Raw genomic sequence first — 11919 nt, forward strand, 5'->3', positions numbered from 1 at the left:
ATACCTAAATGTGGTGCGACGATGGCAAATACATCATCCCAAACGTGTTGCTGAGACACCTGGGATGGAAAATCCACGTCTGCAACGTGACTTCACACCTTTCTCGACAACTTCACCCCATCGACTTTGCTCCGGGCAGTTACCTGTTGAGGCACCTACTCATGGGAATTAGGTAAATATATTTGATCTATGAATTACAAGGTACCATTAGCTATAGCATGGTGAAACAAAATTTAATCTACCATGGAATAACATGAAAAACTTTGAACAAAAGCTATTAAAATACTGTTTTTGCAAAAACAGACCAGAAACTTGTTTTCATCGCTGCAGCTAAACCGTTGAACCAAATTGAGTGAATGACCACTCAAAACGATCGCAGGAACGAGACCTACAAAAAATTCTATATAAGCTTCCTCTGATTCGTCCAATTGGGTACTCGAAACTGACGATCTCTGAACCTGTATGTCCAGAAACGGGAATATAGAAACATATTTCCTCTAGTTTTCACTTGATATTCCTAATCCCCTGCCATAATAACCTAGAAACAACCATTTACCCTTGGATCTAGATCAAGAGGAATAGGATCTAGATCAAGAGGAATCATACAGTAAAGATGGGGATCTTCTCTTCTTCCTTCTCCTCCTCTTGCTCCTCTTCTTGCCACCTCTTCTTCTTCCTCCAATATCTAAATCAGAAATCCTTTTTGTTGTGGGGAAGGATGAGCTAGGGCCTGGTAGGGAGTAAAGGGAGAGAGAGCAGCAGGTTCTTCTCCATGTTGGTCTCCGCCTCCTCAACGATGCCACCATGCTTTCCTTTTTGTGGTGACCCGGCATACCACTGCATGGTGTAGTATGCAAGTCTGATACAACACCAATGAAACACCGTTCCACTAGTATTATATCGCTCAGAGTGGTACAACAGAAACATATGCGGGTCCAAGGCATGTCTATAGAATTACAACATCGACTCTTTACAAAAGATCCACACAGCCTCCTACTCTACAATGAGGTAAAACTGCAAATAAACTCCAGAAGAACGACTCGTGGTCTAATCCTACTACGAACTCTATTTGTAGAGTATTTAACTAGCTATAGAGGCTAAGAATAGATTCTAGCTAAGTAGGAGCTAAGTTTAGGAAACTAGTTCCCTTCTATGGCTAAACTAGGTTTTCTCCTTGATGTATGTGGTATCTAACTCCTCTGACAGGGTCCTGTCTCTTGAAGTAGTGGTTGACTCCTCGGCCTTCGAGTTGCACTTGTAGATCCTCCTTCGATGCCTTCATATCTAAGCGGGAGATTTAAGAGTGGGATGAGTACGAGCGTACTCAACAAGTTCATTATAGGAAAGAGGTGTTTAATGCACTAGCTACGACATTAGACCGGAAAGTCTAATACCAATGCAAGTTTTCATAACCATTTCTTCAAAAGGTTGCTTTTATTCAGAAGAACTATGTCCGTCAGCCTTCACCGGTTTACTAGAACTTCATGGAGCTCCTTTCCGGCAGCGTTCGCAGTTCCATATCCCGGAACAGGGAGTGACAGGTCACGGTTCTTTACACTCTGCAGAGGTGTGTTGCTTTACCCATAAGAGATCTTAACCTTGTTGCCAACCGAGCACGTTACCCGTCCACACTTCCTTTGGTGTGAGGCCCGGTATAAGGTCTAGCCAATCATGTTCCTCCGCTACCTCGAACACCCACCCGTTGTTGCATGCCCCGACCACGGGTCCACGTCGGTCCCATTATTCCTGTAGATTTCAAGGTGGACCCCGACCACGACAACGAGTCTTGGGCTCTACCATACACTCCTACGCCGGTGGCTGCAACCCATCCTAGACCGCAATACCGTGGGGACTTAGGACTCCCCAGCCTCACCATCTTGCTCCTTCGGGCGACAAGTGTACTACGGACTATGCCGTGGGGACTTAGGACTCCCCAGCCTCACCAGCTTGCCCCTTGGATTACAAGTGTACTACGGTAAAGCGCATCCGTTGATGAACGAGAGGTGGAAACACTTTTGACTACTCCGTCCCACTCCGGATCTTATGGTTAACACGGGTATTACGGCACAAGAATCATCGGCGACATTTGTTGTTTAATCCTAGATGGATATAAACCCGTGCAATGGAACCTCCACCATATCAACACATTCCATGGTTCCATTGCCCACCACTTAGTCATATTCATAGTTATGAAAGTAGTGGTTTTGATTTTTGTGCAATAGTGATAACCATAATACTTTGCAAGTAATTTGATAGAAATACTCAAATGACATGAGCAAGTGATGAACTTGCCTTTCTTGACTGCAAGATTATGCAGGCAAGGTCTTCGGTGCGCAATAACTCCAAATTCTGAAATAGCATCATCGTCCGGTAAGGACGATGTTTAAAAGATTGGCAAGGATGCAATAATGCATAAGTATGAGATGCAATCGCTCTAAGCGTGACCTAACCCCGATGATTTAGGATTAGTGAGTGGTAATGATTAGTTCAGGTGTGTTGCACATTTTGAGTGATTCACAAACAAGGTTCTTATTAGGGATTGGTTGCTTAGTATCATAAACAGGTGCTGCAATATATTATAACAATAATACTAATAGCACACAACAATAATATTTGGTATAGTCCTAACATGTAAGGAATAGTGGTTGGTTTTAGTACTATATGTCATGGTTAATGGTTGATTATTATATACTTCGGAAGAATAACTTTTGAAGAACATGTTCTTTAATAAAGAACAAGTATGATAATCAGGGTTGTGGAGTTCTATGGTTTATTATGGGTTTCAACTAGTTTTAGGGTAAGTATTAGTTGGATCCCAACAATGTTGGATTCATCAACACCAAGGGCTTGTAAGGTTGAGTTAAGCCTAGGCATCTTGAGCAATTTATTATAAATAGTTGCTATCAAGGTTGGTATACCTTGTCTGGTGATAGGCTGGTTATTGGCTATAGGTCCTATTAGGCAGGATTGATGATGATTCTTATTTTCTTCAAAAGAATAACTTTTGAAGAACATACTTCTTACATAATAAGAAGTATTACAATTAAGGTTGAGGTTGTCTTGTATTAGCCATTGGATCTCTAAGTAGAGAATGGTTGGTTCCTAAATAGGATGGTTCATAAGTATCTCACATTAGTAGGGTTTAGTGTGTATGGGATATGATGTCAATATTAGCATGGTTGCTAATGGAGTTCATCACAATGGTGTGATGCTATATAGGTATGAGTAAGGTTGATACTTTTGATGATAGGAATTTAGGGTTTAGACTTAGGTGTTCCTATTTGATCATCTAGGTTTGAGGGGATGAACACATGGAATGCTAAAGTCTTAGTGATAGGCTCATATATTTTATGTGGACCTGGATATGCACTTAGTGGCTAATTATGGATCTAGGTATGAATACAATGTCTCTTGATCACATGTCTTAACCTAAGGTTTAGGTTTAGAAGCAATTTAAGGTTCACATGAGATAGTGGTTCTAGAGTTCCTGAATGGATTAGGGTTTTAGGAATCACATGAAATGGTAGGGTTGTAATATCATTCCATGTGGAATTTAGGGTTTGCTATTTATCATTTGGTTCTATGGTTAATAACTTCATTTTATATTTGAAGTTATTAGTAGCTTGGAAATAAAAATAATATGGAATTGGGCATTTTATTATTCTTAAATAATTAATAGTTAAGGTAATTATTATTTAGGGTTTTAAATCCTCCTAATAAGGATTTAATAAATTAATAGTAAAGGAAAATTAATTTTAATGTTTTCCTTATTTAGTTACTGGTTTTTATTTATTTTCTGAAATTTTCCTAATTATTGAATTTTAATTGAATTTAGAATTAAAATTAAAGGCTTAAATAACAAGTATTAAATAATTAGATTTTTATTAAAAAAAAATTCATTTTATATTTTTATTGGATAGAGTTTTCTTTTCTGAGAATTTTAATATCTTATTTACATTTTTCTGAGCTAATATGATTTTTCTATAATTTGGCAAAGTTGCAGTAATTTCTGGAATTGAATTTAAACAAGAAATACTAGAGTTACCCGACCAGAATACACCCACAGTCAATGACTGGTGGGGTCCTGGCCACGTCAGCTGCCACATGGTGCCGATGTGGCAACCATGCGCATCACCGGCGGCCAGTGGTGAACGGCGCCGGCGTTCCCGGGGTTCCGCGAGGGTGTGTGTGTGCTCATTCGAACGAGGACGACGGGGTGAACCGATTGGCGGTGGCGCCGCCCCGCTATGGTCGTCGGAGCTTGGCCGGCGGCGGAACCGAGCGGCAGAGCTCGCGGTATGCGTGCTGCGGTGAAGCTAGGGGACGCAATCAAGCGGGCTATGCATGCTAGGAGGGTCAGTGGCTCACCAGGAGCACGCAGAGCTTGACGGCGAGGTCTATGGAGGTCGGCATCGCCGGAATTTATCGGTGCCGGTGCCGGGGAAGACGAGCTCGTCGACGTCGTTTTCGGGCACGGCGGCTCGATTCCTCCCGTGGGCGTAGAAAGTCGAGGACGGTGATCACGCCGGTGTGCTCGCCTTGGCTCGGAGAGGCTTCTATCGCCGGCGGTAATGGCGACTGGCGGAGCCAGGGTTCCGGTATGGGGAGAATTGAGACGAGAAGGAAGCAAACCGAAACTAGGGTTCGACGTCGAGCTTTTATAGGGCGTTGGAGCACGCCTCGTCACGACGTCGAGCAAGGAGAGGACGCCAGCGAGAGGAGAAGCTCCTCACGGTGTCGTGCTGTCGTCCATGCGCTCGGAGAGGATGAGGACGAGCTCCTCTCCGATATTTTGGACGAAGGGGTATCGGGCTGACTTAGTGGGCTGCTCCTGGTTGGTGGACTGGGCCGTTCTGGTGGGCTCGTGCTGGGCTGCCGTGGCCTGCCCAGGTAAGCACCCCCCCTTCTCTCTTTTTCTTTTCTGTTTTTATTTTCTGTCTTCAATTTCATTTGTTTAATTCAAATTTGAATTCAATTCTGCTTGCAGATGCTGTTACCTATTTAAATAGGACTTAACAGCAACAGTAATTACATGTCTTGTTGCTCTAAATAAAGATTTAATATATTTAAGATTTATTGGAAATTTTAATTAAGCATGATTTTATGCTCTCATTTTAATTTCCATTTTTCTTGTGAATCAAATCTGTTTGGAAGTATTGGAGTTGATACTTTCAACTTTAAGGGTTTCAGAGGTTGTATTAGTACTTGGTTTCCATCTCGGGAATTGGTTATTTGCATATGATTTTATGTGAATACTTGTTTATTAAGATCTTGTAGGTTTAATTATAGCCCTATCTCAAGGTTAGCATTATTATTGTATTTTAATAGCACCTTGAAATATAGATACTACTCTCATCATGGTTTGGTTTAATTATAAGGATAAGTGGTTGATCTAAGTGGTTAACCACCACTTATGGGTTTAATTATAGGGTTTAACACTAGGTTCATCTTATGCTTCATGATTAAGCATAGGATTTAATTAGGGTGCAATATTAGGGTTCTATCTATATTTACTTATTGTCACATGAGTTGAATCTGAATTGTTGCCTAGGTTTTAATTGTGATCACCTAAGTGATACACAAACTAAGATTGGGATGTAGCTTAGGGCTTTACTTGTGATCATCAAGTAATTCACAATTTAGTTGGAGATATAAGTCTAGGTTTGCTTACTAGGGATCACCCTATGATTTTATGTGATGGTATGTGCTTATCATATTAAGGTTTAAGCTTGTCCTTACATGTCTTCAAAGCATGATCATGTATTAGATATGATCCAATTATTCTTAATGTCTTCTACTTCAAGTTCTTAAGTTTTATGATCATTACCCAATGGTGATGATCATTCATGGTATGGGCTTCCTTAAGTATTACTAAAAGTATTTAGATATGGTTATTCCAATTACCCCTCTCACTTCACAAGGTCTTGGATTATAATCTATGGTTCTACTCAAGGAATAATGATGTGATTAACTAAATATGTGGTTTGCCTAAGAATTCTACCTTGCTCTCTTCTGTAGCTTGTTCTTCAGGAATTCTGATAAACCTGCATCTTGTGGCATGCCTCCACCTCCTAGCTGCTTCATCTTGATCCTAACTATTTTATGGGGTGGCTCAATGTGTTGGTTTTTCTTGCATCATGGTGCAAGATGATGGAATGAATGAGGTAGAGGGTTCCTTTTATAGGCTTAGGCATGCTCTAATAGCTTGACACATAAGTGGATGACTCTTGTTTTAATTTGATGAGTAAGGTGCTTGGTTGTCATGCTCTCATCCATAGCAATCCTTTGAGCATGAGGTGGCATAGCTTAGGATTCAAGTTATGTAGATATTTTCATCCTATGTGGCATGGGTATTATCCTCTCATGTGATTTATTTTTGGATAGCCAAGTGGCTTTTGCTACTAAATATCTTGTGAATGATCTCATGCTTATGGGTGAGTCACTATATCATATGTGATTGTATTATAATTGGGGTCAAAATGTCAAGAATAAGAAGTATACCCCAATTTTGAATGATGATGTTTGATTTCACCAAGGCATGATCATATGAGTTTCAAAGTACTCATATCTTATTTTGTTCAAATAGTTGGAACTATAATTCGTAATGTAAACGAATTTAGTTTTGTAATATTCCACATATTTAATAAGTTATGATTGCAATAAGAATGTGTGGCTTTTATGCACTTAGGTCCTTGGGTTTTGCTATATTTGGTATTTAGTTTTAAAGTGAATTCAATTGTACCTCAAGGTAGTTGCTTAACTTTTAAGTGTTAATACTTTAGAGGGTGCTTCTTATCTCTTTAATGATTATATACCTCTCCCATATCTAGGGTTTAATGATAAGCTTTTGTTGGTGTTAAGTTCAAGAGTTTAGTTCAAGAAATACCATGAGGTTCATGGTAGGACTATTTATTTGTTTAAGACATGGAAAAGATAAGTTAAGAATAGTTTCTCCATTTTATTGTTACTTGATTTCCAATTGAATAGATGTTCATATGTTATGGCAAGGAATACCATATTATGATCTTTAACAAGATCAAGTAGTTGATCCTTGTTTCATATGTGCTGGTGCTGGTTTTAATTCCATTTGATCTAACCCCTTAGATCGAATCATCTCTACCCAAAACAAGGTTTTAGAAAAGGTCACATTGAGGTTTATAGCGCTTGACTTGATGAGCTACTTCCATTCCACCAAGGTCAAGTGAAACTTCGATTCATCGTGACTGTTTTACTTTAAAGCGCGAAAATTCCCTAGATTTTCTATGCATGAATGCAATGCACACATCTCGTTTCCTCTATTTTTGTAACCCCATTACCTGGGATATTACAGTCTCTACCCCTTAAACTAAACTTCGTCCTCGAAGTTTGATCTCTCTCACGTTTCCGAAGTGTGGTTCTGACTTATGCAGACTTAAACTTTTCTAGAACTCCACAGTGATCTCACTGGATATAATTGAATATATCCCTTGTCCAGATTCTTCCTGGAATCCATTAGAGTTTGTCTCTGAACATTAGTTCTTACTCTAGTTCTATGATTTTCTTCCTGGAATCTAATAATACTTTTCTCTGAACCATGGTTTTTTACTTTGATTAATTGATTTCTTCCAACTATTATAATCTTGTTTCCTATCTCATTGAAGATTCAATGATTAGGACTTCTTCTTGTCCTGGCAGTCTTTATTGAGGACTAATTGGATAACATTCTCCTATTTGATAAAATAGGTCTTTGTTTTCCCCTTACTACCAAAACTTCAATATTGGTACTTCGTAAGGTACTTATCATGGAAATGATCGTGATGGTTTATTCCTAAGAATGGATTAGACTCATTTAGTCCATCCAATCATGGTTTATAGTTGATACCTATAACTATTTTTGGTTTATTTAGGTTCCATGAAAGGAATCATTCAAATAGACTTTAATTTTGGTATGGTCAATCTACTTCAGTCTTTGGCCTTCTTGAGTTGTATTTGATGTATAGTATTTTCTTCGTCCAACTTCTTTATGCTTGACTTACTTGAGCTCTAGTACTTATGAGTAATTATTACTTACTTTCTCGAGTTATAATCCACTTCTTACGTACTCGAGGTATGAACCTCGGCTTCTGGTCTGACTTCCTTCTGAAAGTATTGTTCATCAATCTTATAAAAATAAGATCGAACTTCCTCTCAGTTCAGACCTTCTTCTTCTATTATTCTCAAAGTATTGAGTTATTGTACATCCAACTCAATCTTTACTCTACCCCTTAAAGTTTTCTTATAGTCTTCAACTCCTTTACTTCCAAGTATTGAACTTATGATTAGAATATGGGTCTAAGTCTAGTTTACGATTTATATTCCTCTAAGGTTTTGCGAAGAATCTTTGTGGTATTTCCACTCAATTGTGAACATCCAACATGAATCCTTCGACTAAATGATTATAGATCTAGCTATCTGGCTGAGAAGATTTTTATTTGTTCACAAACTTTTGTTGCAAATAATTAAATTGTGGACTATTTGTAATACCAACTGATACCAGCTGTGGTTATTATACCAACTGTGGCTATTTGATATCAAAAAAAATGGATTCTATTATAGGTTCTGATCAACTGGACGAGACATCTTCTACTTTATCTCGCAGTATTGATACTATACCAATTGTGATCTTCTGATATCAACTATGGTCTTCTTATATCTGCTATGGTTCCAGATATCATCTTCCTTCATTCAGGGTTTATTTTGCAAGAAAACCACTAGCTGACACTATGAATATAGTATCCTAAGTGATCTCCTATGCATTCCCTCTTCCATGATGACTAGGGATCTGCTTGAGCTTCACCATAATCATCATATTCTCACCTTCATGCTTCTTATATACTAAAGTACTCCTCTGTTGAGGTAAAGCATGAGTTTAGGTTGGTACTTCCTTCTGAATATTGTGGTTGCTTCCCACAACTTTACTCCTTTCCTCTAATGAACCTTCATCTTGTCTTCAGAATCTTTAGAATTCGTCACTTCCTCACACGTTTACCATTACCCTCTAGATCTATAGCATCAAGTAAGAACTTGATATTGCAACATGCATTTGCATATCAAAGTCAAACTTCATGTATGGATCTAGTCAAACAATGAAAATCCATTAAAATCCAAGAAGACTCAGCTTTGTGCTTATAATACACATCATCATAAGCCTGAATATAATATTTGAGTATGACATCTCTAAACATCAGGCTGAGATGTGTAGTATAACACACCACATAAGATAGGTTTATATTGTGATACTTAGCACGAATAGATGGGATTCTACTATTTGTCTCAACTTTTACCTTAATTGCACATTTGCAATGAAATAAATTTGAAACAAAGTGGTTTGGGATGGTTAAGGTTAACCTAATTTTCTTTGGAAGTACTACTTAACTTAGTATTATTCCATATATAAGTGCTATTGAGGACTATTTTGTATGATACCTCTAGTTCTAATATGGTTACTCTGAATACATATCTATTAAGATATAACTCCTATACTTCCAAGTGTTTCTATCATAAGCATATGGTCATGATGTGCTTGGCACACTTCCATATTTTTGGTACACAGTTCTTGCACTATTGGTGAACACCTGACTTCTTATTGTACTTCTCCTAAATAATTATGATGTTCTTATCCATCACATAATGATTCTCAGGTGAATCATATATGATTTCTATTTCTACCATGTAAGTAGGCATACTTTATTCCTATCTCTCTTCCTTACCTCCCATGATTGACTCATCATGGTCTATACTACTGCATCTAACTTATAATTACCACTTACTATCAAATGTTTCACAAGTTGGGATATTTTTACTTATCCATTACTTGTATTGGTTTACACCTTCTAATAGGATATTTTCCTCATACAACTATCCTCATCACTTGATATTACTCCTATTACAGGTCTGGATAATTCTTACTTAACCATAACATGTGTTGGTACACATCTTCCAATAGGATATCTTCCTTATGGTTGTATCCTCTCCTTGGACTACCATGTATTGTATACTAACTGTGATCTACTCATCTACTTGTTTTAAGAACTTAATGGTATACTCCATATTTGGGATTAGCTGACTAACTTTACTTTAGCTTGGTAAGCTAGGTAACAAATGTTGACTCAAGTGTGTCAGGATTATTCTCAAGTGAATATCCATCTCAAGTCATAAAAAGTATTTGGTATACCTAGGAAACTTCCTATAGACACTACCAATCCTATAGGTCTCCTTGAAAGGGTTTTAATCCTAAGGTCAAAGCATTTGCTCTGATACCAACTGTGGTGACCCGGCATACCACTGCATGGTGTAGTATGCAAGTCTGATACAACACCAATGAAACACCGTTCCACTAGTATTATATCGCTCAGAGTGGTACAACAGAAACATATGCGGGTCCAAGGCATGTCTATAGAATTACAACATCGACTCTTTACAAAAGATCCACACAGCCTCCTACTCTACAATGAGGTAAAACTGCAAATAAACTCCAGAAGAACGACTCGTGGTCTAATCCTACTACGAACTCTATTTGTAGAGTATTTAACTAGCTATAGAGGCTAAGAATAGATTCTAGCTAAGTAGGAGCTAAGTTTAGGAAACTAGTTCCCTTCTATGGCTAAACTAGGTTTTCTCCTTGATGTATGTGGTATCTAACTCCTCTGACAGGGTCGTGTCTCTTGAAGTAGTGGTTGACTCCTCGGCCTTCGAGTTGCACTGTAGATCCTCCTTCGATGCCTTCATATCTAAGCAGGGGATTTAAGAGTGGGATGAGTACGAGCGTACTCAACAAGTTCATTATAGGAAAGAGGTGTTTAATGCACTAGCTACAGCATTAGACCGGAAAGTCTAATACCAATGCAAGTTTTCATAACCATTTCTTCAAAAGGTTGCTTTTATTCGAAGAACTATGTCCGTCGACCTTCACCGGTTTACTAGAACTTCATGGAGCTCCTTTCCGGCAGCGTTCGCAGCTTCCATATCCCGGAACAGGGAGTGACAGTCACGGTTCTTTACACTCTGCAGAGGTGTGTTGCTTTACCCATAAGAGATCTTAACCTTGTTGCCAACCGAGCACGTTACCCGTCCACACTTCCTTTGGTGTGAGGCCCGGTATAAGGTCTAGCCAATCATGTTCCTCCGCTACCTCGAACACCCACCCGTTGTTGCATGCCCCGACCCTGGGTCCACGTCGGTCCCATTATTCCCGTAGATTTCAAGGTGGACCCCGACCACGACAACAAGTCGCTGGGCTCTACCATACACTCCTACGCCGGTGGCTGCAACCCATCCTAGACCGCAATACCGTGGGGACTTAGGACTCCCCAGCCTCACCATCTTGCTCCTTCGGGCGACAAGTGTACTACGGACTATGCCGTGGGGACTTAGGACTCCCCAGCCTCACCAGCTTGCCCCCTTGGATTACAAGTGTACTACGGTAAAGCGCATCCGTTGATGAACGAGAGGTGGAAACACTTTTGACTACTCCGTCCCACTCCGGATCTTATGGTTAACACGGGTATTACGGCACAAGAATCATCGGCGACATTTGTTGTTTAATCCTAGATGGATATAAACCCGTGCAATGGAACCTCCACCATATCAACACATTCCATGGTTCCATTGCCCACCACTTAGTCATATTCATAGTTATGAAAGTAGTGGTTTTGATTTTTGTGCAATAGTGATAACCATAATACTTTGCAAGTAATTTGATAGAAATACTCAAATGACATGAGCAAGTGATGAACTTGCCTTTCTTGACTGCAAGATTATGCGAGCAAGGTCTTCGATGCGCAATAACTCCAAATTCTGAAATAGCATCATCGTCCGGTAAGGACGATGTTTAAAAGATTGGCAAGGATGCAATAATGCATAAGTATGAGATGCAATCGCTCTAAGCGTGACCTAACCCCG

Source organism: Lolium rigidum, chromosome 3, assembly GCF_022539505.1.
Source record: "Lolium rigidum isolate FL_2022 chromosome 3, APGP_CSIRO_Lrig_0.1, whole genome shotgun sequence".
Classification (NCBI taxonomy): Eukaryota; Viridiplantae; Streptophyta; class Magnoliopsida; order Poales; family Poaceae; genus Lolium; species Lolium rigidum.